Source organism: Talpa occidentalis, unplaced genomic scaffold (genome assembly GCF_014898055.3).
Source record: "Talpa occidentalis isolate TD23 unplaced genomic scaffold, MPIMG_talOcc4v2.1 talOcc4.2, whole genome shotgun sequence".
Classification (NCBI taxonomy): domain Eukaryota; kingdom Metazoa; phylum Chordata; class Mammalia; order Eulipotyphla; family Talpidae; genus Talpa; species Talpa occidentalis.
Window position 1 is genome coordinate 143,316,081 of NW_023602073.1, and position 8,261 is coordinate 143,324,341.

An 8,261-nucleotide genomic window follows, 5' to 3' on the forward strand; every position below is an offset into this window, starting at 1 on the left:
GCCAGGGGAAGATGTTCAGACCCCAGGACATTATGCAATATACATACCTTTCTTGGCCAGTGAGGTCAAGGTGATTGACCTTTTTTTCAGGTCTTTTATAGCCTTACTAATTTTTTTCTGTTTATCCTTAGTTACAGAGAAGGAGGCGTTAAAATCTCCATCAATGGATTTATCTATTTTCCCTTTAGCTCTATCAGTTTTTGCTTCATGTTTTTGAAACTGTGAATCAAAATTCACATTTGTGATTGTTTAATTGGTGTGTTTTCCCGATGAATTGATCATTTCATTGTTATAAATGTGCTCCCTGTCTCTAATTATATTCCTTGTCAATCAATTTTGTCTAATATCCATTTAGCCAACCCAACTTTCTTATGCTTATTGTTCATATGGTGTCTCTTTTTCCATTCTTTAACTTTAACTTCCTTTGATAGTTTACACAAGGTAAAGTTCCCTAAACTTTTAAACAGCATCTGGTTAGCTCTGGCTTCTTTGTCTAATCTGACAATCTCCTTTTGATGGGAATGTTTATTATGTGTATTATATTTAAGGCAACTATTAATAGGATTGGATTGGCATGACGACCATTATATTTGTTTTTTTATTTGTCTGGTCTGGTAATTTTGATTCTTTATAACTCCTTTATTAGCTTTCGGTTTTTATCCCCCACCCCAAATTAAATTTTTCATTTAATTCCTCTACAAGATTTTTCAGCTGTAAGTCTTTGCCTTACTTTATTAGTGGTTTCTCTAGGGCTTAAAATATGCACACTTGTCAAGTTAGTAAAGTTTAAATTTTAAAATCTCGAAATTGTTTCATTCTATTTAGCCATTTTTTGTGAGCAATTGATGACATATGACTATGTATTATGAAGCAAAAAATATAGGCAATTTTTGCTTTAAATAATCATGTCACATAAAGACATTAAGAAAAAATAGTGTCTATAGTCAGTCACATACTTAACATTTCTGATTCTCTTTATTCCTTTCTGTAGGTCCAAATTTTGACCTGAAGTCAATTTCTTTCAGCCTAAAAAAAATGCAAAAAAAAGCTTTCCTTTCTCTGAAATTAGTTTACTTTCACTTTCTAAGGATGTTTAGATTTTGTTTAGAATTCTGGGTTGATAGGTGGTTTTCCACAGTACTGTGAAGGTGTCGTTCCGTTGTCCCCCAGTGTCCATTTCTGAGAAGGAAACTCATTCAGATCACTGCCCCTCACGACTTCGACATCATAAAAAGTGCTGCCTTCAAGACTCTTTTCATATGGACTGATGTGACCAGTGTTGTTTTCTTTTTATTTATCTTGTTTAAGTATCAGTTCCTTAGATCTTTAAGTTTATATTCACGCAATTTAAGAAATGGGGGTCATTTGCCCCCTCCAAGCATCTGTAAATGGCTCCACTCTCTCCCTTTTCATTCTGACACACATTCCACGTATGTTAAAATATGACATGGTCCCACAGGTTAACAAGTCTCTGTGTATTTACTTTTTCTTCTGTGTGTCCTTTATATCAGAAAACTTCTCAAAAATTTTTAAATTAAATTTATTTATGTATTTTCTTACATCACTCTTCATTTTTGGACACTACTAGGCTTCCCACCTCAGGTGTAGTCCCTGTGGTTCCCCCACCACCACATCACCTGTGACCATCACGACAGTCCCATGTGCTCTCCCCTCCCGTTTTGACCCCTCTCCTTGTCTCTCCCCTGCTGGATGCCTCAGATCAATGGTCAGCTTGCAAGTTTTGCCTCTGTATTCACACATGTAAGTGAAACCATCTGATATTTATCTTTTTTCCTTCTGATTTATTTCACTTAGCATCATCCCTTCCAGATCCATCCATGTTACTGCAAATGGCACAAGTTTATCTTTTTTGATCCTTAAGTAGTATCCATTATGTATACATCCCTCATCTTCTTGAGCCACTCATCCATTTTGGGATATTTGGGTTGTTTCCGTATCTTAGCTATCGTAAATAAAGCTGCAATAAACACAGGAGTGCAGATTTCCTTTTGAATTAGTCAGAAAACTTCTATTGATCTGACTTCTTCAGTTCATTGACCCTCTAATTTGCTGTTAACCCATCCAATAAATTTTTGTTTGAGGTATTTTATTTTTCAGCTCTTGAATTTCACTTGGTTCCTTTATAGAGTTTTCCTTTCCTGCTGAGTTTTGTCCATCTGTTGATATTTTATTTTCCTTTAAGTTCTTGAACATATTTATAGGCACTCTTTTAAAGCCCTTGTTTGCTAATTCCAATTTCTGAATTATCTCAAGGTTGATTTCTACATTTGTTTTCCTTGTTCATAGCTCATGTTTCCCGCTTCTGTCCAGTTGCTGCTGCTGGACATCACTGAGAGTGTGAATTTGTTATCCTTAATTTAGATTCTTTTCTTTCAGCTCATTTACCAAATGAACAGGTCTTGAGCCACTGAAGGCTTGTTTTTAATTTTGTGATATGGGTCCAGCACAGTCTCTATTTTAGGGCTTGAGTCCACCCTCTCCTAGAATGCTGACTTTTTGGTATGTTGAGTGTCCAGATGTTCAATGGGGTCTTCCCACTCCAGATGGTTGGAATTCCTATGTCTCTGCACTGTGAACCTCCAGGCTTAGAGGAGTAGATGCCCTTGTATTCACCTTCAGTATATGGCCAGGGAGGCAAGGAGAGCCCTCAGAAGAATTTTGGAGCTCCTTTTTTTCTTTTTTCTTTTCTTTCTTTTTTTTTTTTTTTTTTTTTTTTTTTTTTTTTGGTGGGACCCTCGCCAGTGGCTGGGGAACAAACGAACCGGCGCTGCAGAGGCTGCGGGCAGCCCCACAGCCCAGCACTCAACCGCTGCACCACCAGGGGAGACCCTGGAGCTCCTTTTATATACACAGTTCCCTTCATTCAGATGCCCTGCACTTCCCCCGCCCCTCCCACCCCCATGCCAGCCCCTCTAGCTGCCCTGAACTCTCATCTCTGCCTCCATAGACCAGCGAGGCTACTACAGGAGTGCGGGATCCTTCTCCCTGCACTGGGTCTAGAAAAATACCCTTGGCAAAGAGCTGAGAGAAATACAGTGCTCTCCTCACATTCTGTCTGCCCTCTGACACCCAAAATTAGCTATGTCATAGGTCTTTTGAAAAAAAAATTATGCGTACGAGAGCTGGGTGTAGGCCAGAGGTGCAGGGGGTGAGAGGATTCAGCAAAGACAGAGTCGGGAGCAGACTAGGCGGATCTACTGAAATACGCTGCTGAGGGGAGCAGCAAGGAGACAGGAAAGGTCTGCTGTGCCATGTGGGTAGCTCCCTGGCCAGCCAGGGATCGAACTCATGCTGCAGTGGCTGTGAATAGCTTCATAGTACTGAGACTTAACCCCTTGCACCACCAGGGAGTTCCCCATGTCATATGTCTTGATCAGTTTTCTGTTAATGGAGAGAGGGCTAGTTAGGTAGCAGTTACTATGTTGTGGTCTCCAGTAGAAATCACCTGATAGGTTTGTATAAATGTTCTGTGGATGCAGGCTCAGCTGTCTCCTACCAGGGCACCCAGAGCAGAGCAGAGCGGCCCCCTCCCCCGTGGACCAGTGGGCGTCCTCAGACCATCATGCCCTTCCCAGGAGGAACTTCCAATTCTCATCTAGGTCTTCGGCCTCTGGTCTCCGGACTCCCCCCTGGAAGGGCCTGTGCTGCTTCCTGTCTGGATGCAGGCAAGGCTGGCTGCTAGCTCAACCCCTGTGTCTCGGCAGCTTACCATCTCCAGCTTAAGGGTAGAAGTTGATAGTTAAATTAAAATTGGGAAGGGCAGACTGATTCAACTTTCTATTTTTCTACCAAACTCAACTTGATTACAGTCCCTCCATAGATGAATAAGAGGGGCAAGTTTGCTGAGCATCCTGGAATACAGAAAATGAATTGCTATTTCTTCTTCAAGGCTCATTCAAATAAAATATCTGGCCAAGATTCATTTTCTTATGTAAACCTATGATTAAATATTTGAATATCTTACTACTTCTACTTAAAGATTAAATTTGAGCAGTCTAGGGGTTATAAATATATTAGAATAGCATCCTCCAGTCCCCTCCCCATCGCTTAGCGCAACATTCAGTAGGAAATGTTGATGTTGATGAGAAACCACAGTTGAAGCAATACCAAATACTAGTGAGGAGGTGAAACCATGGACCTCTGGGATTCTGCCTCCACCTCGGTCTTCAGGACAATGGGGAGATGGCAGGCACAGAGCATTCGCTGAAGCATTGTCTTTAACAAAAACAATTAAATCCAGAAACAATCTACAGGTCCACTAGTAGGAGACTCAAAAATAAAGGTGGACTCTCCATACAATAGAGCATTATATGGAGTGAAATGGAATAATTCGAACTGTGAAAATAATCATGTAACTTGCAAAAAATGTATGATGTTGAATGCAAAGAGAAATATATTTGAATTTTATCAGGACATGTTGTTTATGGTTATATGTGTGTATGCTAAAATTTAAAAAAAAAATCTGTAGGAATGCTTTGGACGCCACAAAATTCAGAATGTCTGTTCTCTTTGCAAGGGGGAAAAAAAAAACAGAAGAAAAAAGGATCAGGAATCTAAGCTGTGTGGCTGATACTGTGGGGATTATTTTATTTAATGATATCATTACCTAAACATTTTTGTATTTCTACCACAGTTCTTAATATTCTTTGGAAGAACAGGCTTACCTTTTCACTTCCACATCCCAATTTATTTAGAAATGAATGAAAGAGTTTGCAAACAATATGATTTCTCAGATAAAAATCTCTCCTCAGGAAAACCAATTGTAAAGGAATTTTCCTCTTGACATTTCCTGTTCTATAATTAGTGAGTCCATTTCTGACCTTGTCCTCTATTGGTGAAGGCAGTTTGCAGACTGAGCTAAGTTTGCAGTTTAAACTACAGGCAGTGTCGATTATTGAGGTTTATGCAAAAGATGGGAGTTGTCAGGCCCAGGTAAAGGGACTAGCTGGAGGTGAGGAAAGGTGTGTCAAATTCCCCAGAAAAGGTGTGCAATACGGAGACATGATGACAATTGCTGTCCACCCCGTGACAGCTGTCCACAGGGAAACCCATCACCAAAAGAAAAACTCACCATGTTACTTGATTTCAATCAGCTCCTTTCTGATGAATACTTATTGTTCTCCTGGCAAAAGGAAAAGTAGGTAATAAAAATCCCTGTTCTTAGCTTTGGTATCTTGACAGTGAAACCAATCTAACTATATATATACACATCTCAACACAGATGCTCAATGAGCTTCAGGCAGTGCTTTCAAAAATCTCCTGTAGGCTGAAAAAAAAAAAAAAAGAGTATGGAAGGAAAGAACTGAGAAAAGCAAAGGGGTCTAAGTGATGTGAAAAATGTTTGAACCTTAAAAGCGCTGGGTGCCCAAGGTAGACTTGATTGATGTCGATGAGCTATATTTCATCCATTTACCCAACCAACGTCAGTGCCCTAGGCCTGTGATATAACCGAGATGGTGCAGAGCTGGGGGACAATAACTCTCTGATGTGAAAGGTACTAACCACAATGTTGTAACCGAGATTCTCCCGCAGGCGGGAGTGAAATCACTGCCACGTGCAGGCACACACAATCAAATGTCAGCATCCAGGTAAAGGAATAACTACCTGTGGACAGTTAGGTGGGGAAGCTGGCACCTGTTCTGGATGTTTACTGAAACTCTACTAACCCTCAGTCAAAGGAAGGAAAAGAAAGATCTAGCACCAAGGACAAAAGGCAACTATCATGGCATTGTCTAAGTATTGGGGGGAAATTTGGCACAGAGAGTTATTCTTTAAAACACATGTGCTTTATGGGCTGAATTATGTCTCCCAAATTCCACATGTCAAGACTTCATTCCCAGGGCCTCGAAGGTGACTGTATTTGGAGGACAGACCGTCAGTAGTGGGGGTGGGTCCTGATCCATTTTCACAGACAGAGGAAGACTGTGAGGACAGAGAGGCGACAGCCATCTGCAAGCCCCAGCCTGAGACCTCAGAAGAAGCCAACCGAGCTGGCACCTCAATCTCTCGCTTCCAGCCTCCAGACTTGTGCAAAAATTAATTCCTATGGTTTCAGTCACTTAGTCTTTGGCAGCCCTAGCAAACTAGGGCTAACAGGATGCACTCAAAATTATGGTAAAAATCCACTGTTGGCCTATAATATTCAAGCCACGTTATCAAGTTAAAAAGACCAGGATTTCAAACGCATGTATAGAATTTTCTTAAAAGATGCAACAGCAGGTGTAAACACAGGAGCAAGATGGCAGATGTTATCTCTGATGTTTTCTGTGATTCTTTACTTTCCCTATTAGATGTTTCTGCATTGGCCCATTATTTTATTTTTATATTTTTAATGATTTATTTATTTATGCATACAAGAACTGGAGTAAAGGCCAGAGGTGTGGGGGGGTGAGAGGATTCACCAGAGACAGAGTGGGGAGCAGAACAGGTGGATCCACTGAAACCCACTGCTGAGTGGAGCAGTGGGTGAGACAGGAGAGGTCTGCTGTGCCATGTGGGTAGCTCCCTGGCCAGGGATAGAACTCGTGCTGCAGCTGCTGTGGACAGCTCATAGGTTGTGTCTTAACCCCTTGCACCACCAGGGAGGCCCGGCCATTATTTTAATAAGCATGTGAGTGCAGAGATTCAAGTAGGAATCAATATATAGAGCAAGAAAAGTATGTAGCTCAGGGCAGAACCTTAGGGAATGCTGATATTTAAGGGACAGCCATGGAGCAAGCAAAGGCAACAAAGAGGTTCTGCGAGGAGACAGGAGTAGATTTAATTCCAAAGTTGCACTTAATGGCAAGACTCTAGTAGCGCCGGGGCACTGCCCAGGGGTACATGTTGGCAGAAGAACAGCTTGGAGTTCCGTCAGGAGCACTTTTGCTTGCGCAGAGGGGAGTCATACCGTGCCCAGAGAGCAATGAGGCCTGGGGGTGTGTGGGGGGGTGGTGGACGGGCAGCGAGGCAGGAAGACAGCAAAGTCAGGGCGATGGGGACGAATGACAGACCTTTGGTGATGAAACCCACCATTGCTGTCATACTAGGAATAGCTTGAATACAAGCCCAGGATGTTCAGATACCCATTACCCTCGAAAGCCAGAGAAAAGCCGCTTAACAACACGTTCCAAAGCTGCTCCTTCCCGCACAGAAGCGATGATGCTTTTGGACCCAGGCTCGTGTGATCTGCCAGTGAGCTGGCCGTCTTTCCTCAATGGGAAGGATATTTCTATAAACCACAGAGTCTGATGTGAAATCACTCAGTAGCCCTTCTAGAACAATAAGGTGATCTTCTAGAGAAAGCCTCCCGCGTGCGATGAGAAAGTATTTGTAAGCTCTCTGGCTAGCAAGGAGCACATTGTCTAATATGTCCATGCCACTTAGCCAGACCCTGGACACTAAGCCAGGGCAGAAGACTGGGCAGACAAGGAGAGAAGGAGAGAGGCGGGAAGAGGGCAGATGTTTAGACCGTGCGGGCCCGGCTCTCCCTTCCTTCTCTCAGGCGGGAGCCCCGCAGCCCATCGCTACTCACCACTGTGTCGGGATGCCATGTGCTGCACCGTGTTTGAATGACTTTACGTAATTTCTGCATGATCTCAATGAGGGAGGTCCTGTTATCATCCTGTGTAGAGATGAGGACACTGAGGCTTCGAAAGTGATGTGATTTCTTGGAGCTCACACAGACCACTTGATTTGAGGTCCTTTCTTGGTTACTGCAGGAGGCACAGGGAAGGACGTCAGACCTGCCCCCCAACCCCCACCCTAAGCCTGCCCCTGGGAATACAAGGTGGGCACAAACATGCAACTGCTAGAAGCAGCATGTAAATATTTAAAGAGAAAGAGAGAGAAATGCCTCCTCTCCTGCCTGCGATAATCAGAAGATTTCAGACTTGACTCGAAGGGTAGAAAGGATTTTAGTAACTGGGGATTCCTCTTGCCATCAAATAGAAACACTGCCTGGTTTTGTTGTCGTTGCTGCTTTACCTTTCTTTGTGCCCCCCATGCTCTGGTCAAGCTTTCTGGAAACAGCAAGTCATCACAAGCCCCGCTGTCTTCTTACTCCATCACCTTGAATGTCCTGAAATTCCTTAGCAATAACGGCCGATGCTGGGCATGCTCAGATGTCGGGTGTTCAGGCGGGAATGCAGTCTTAGTGGCTAAACAGCTGTGGTGAGTATTACCCAGTTACAGGGCTCCATAAATGCCACTTCCCTCTGCACAGGTGTCCATCAGGCTGGGGGGACCTGCATGTTCCAGGC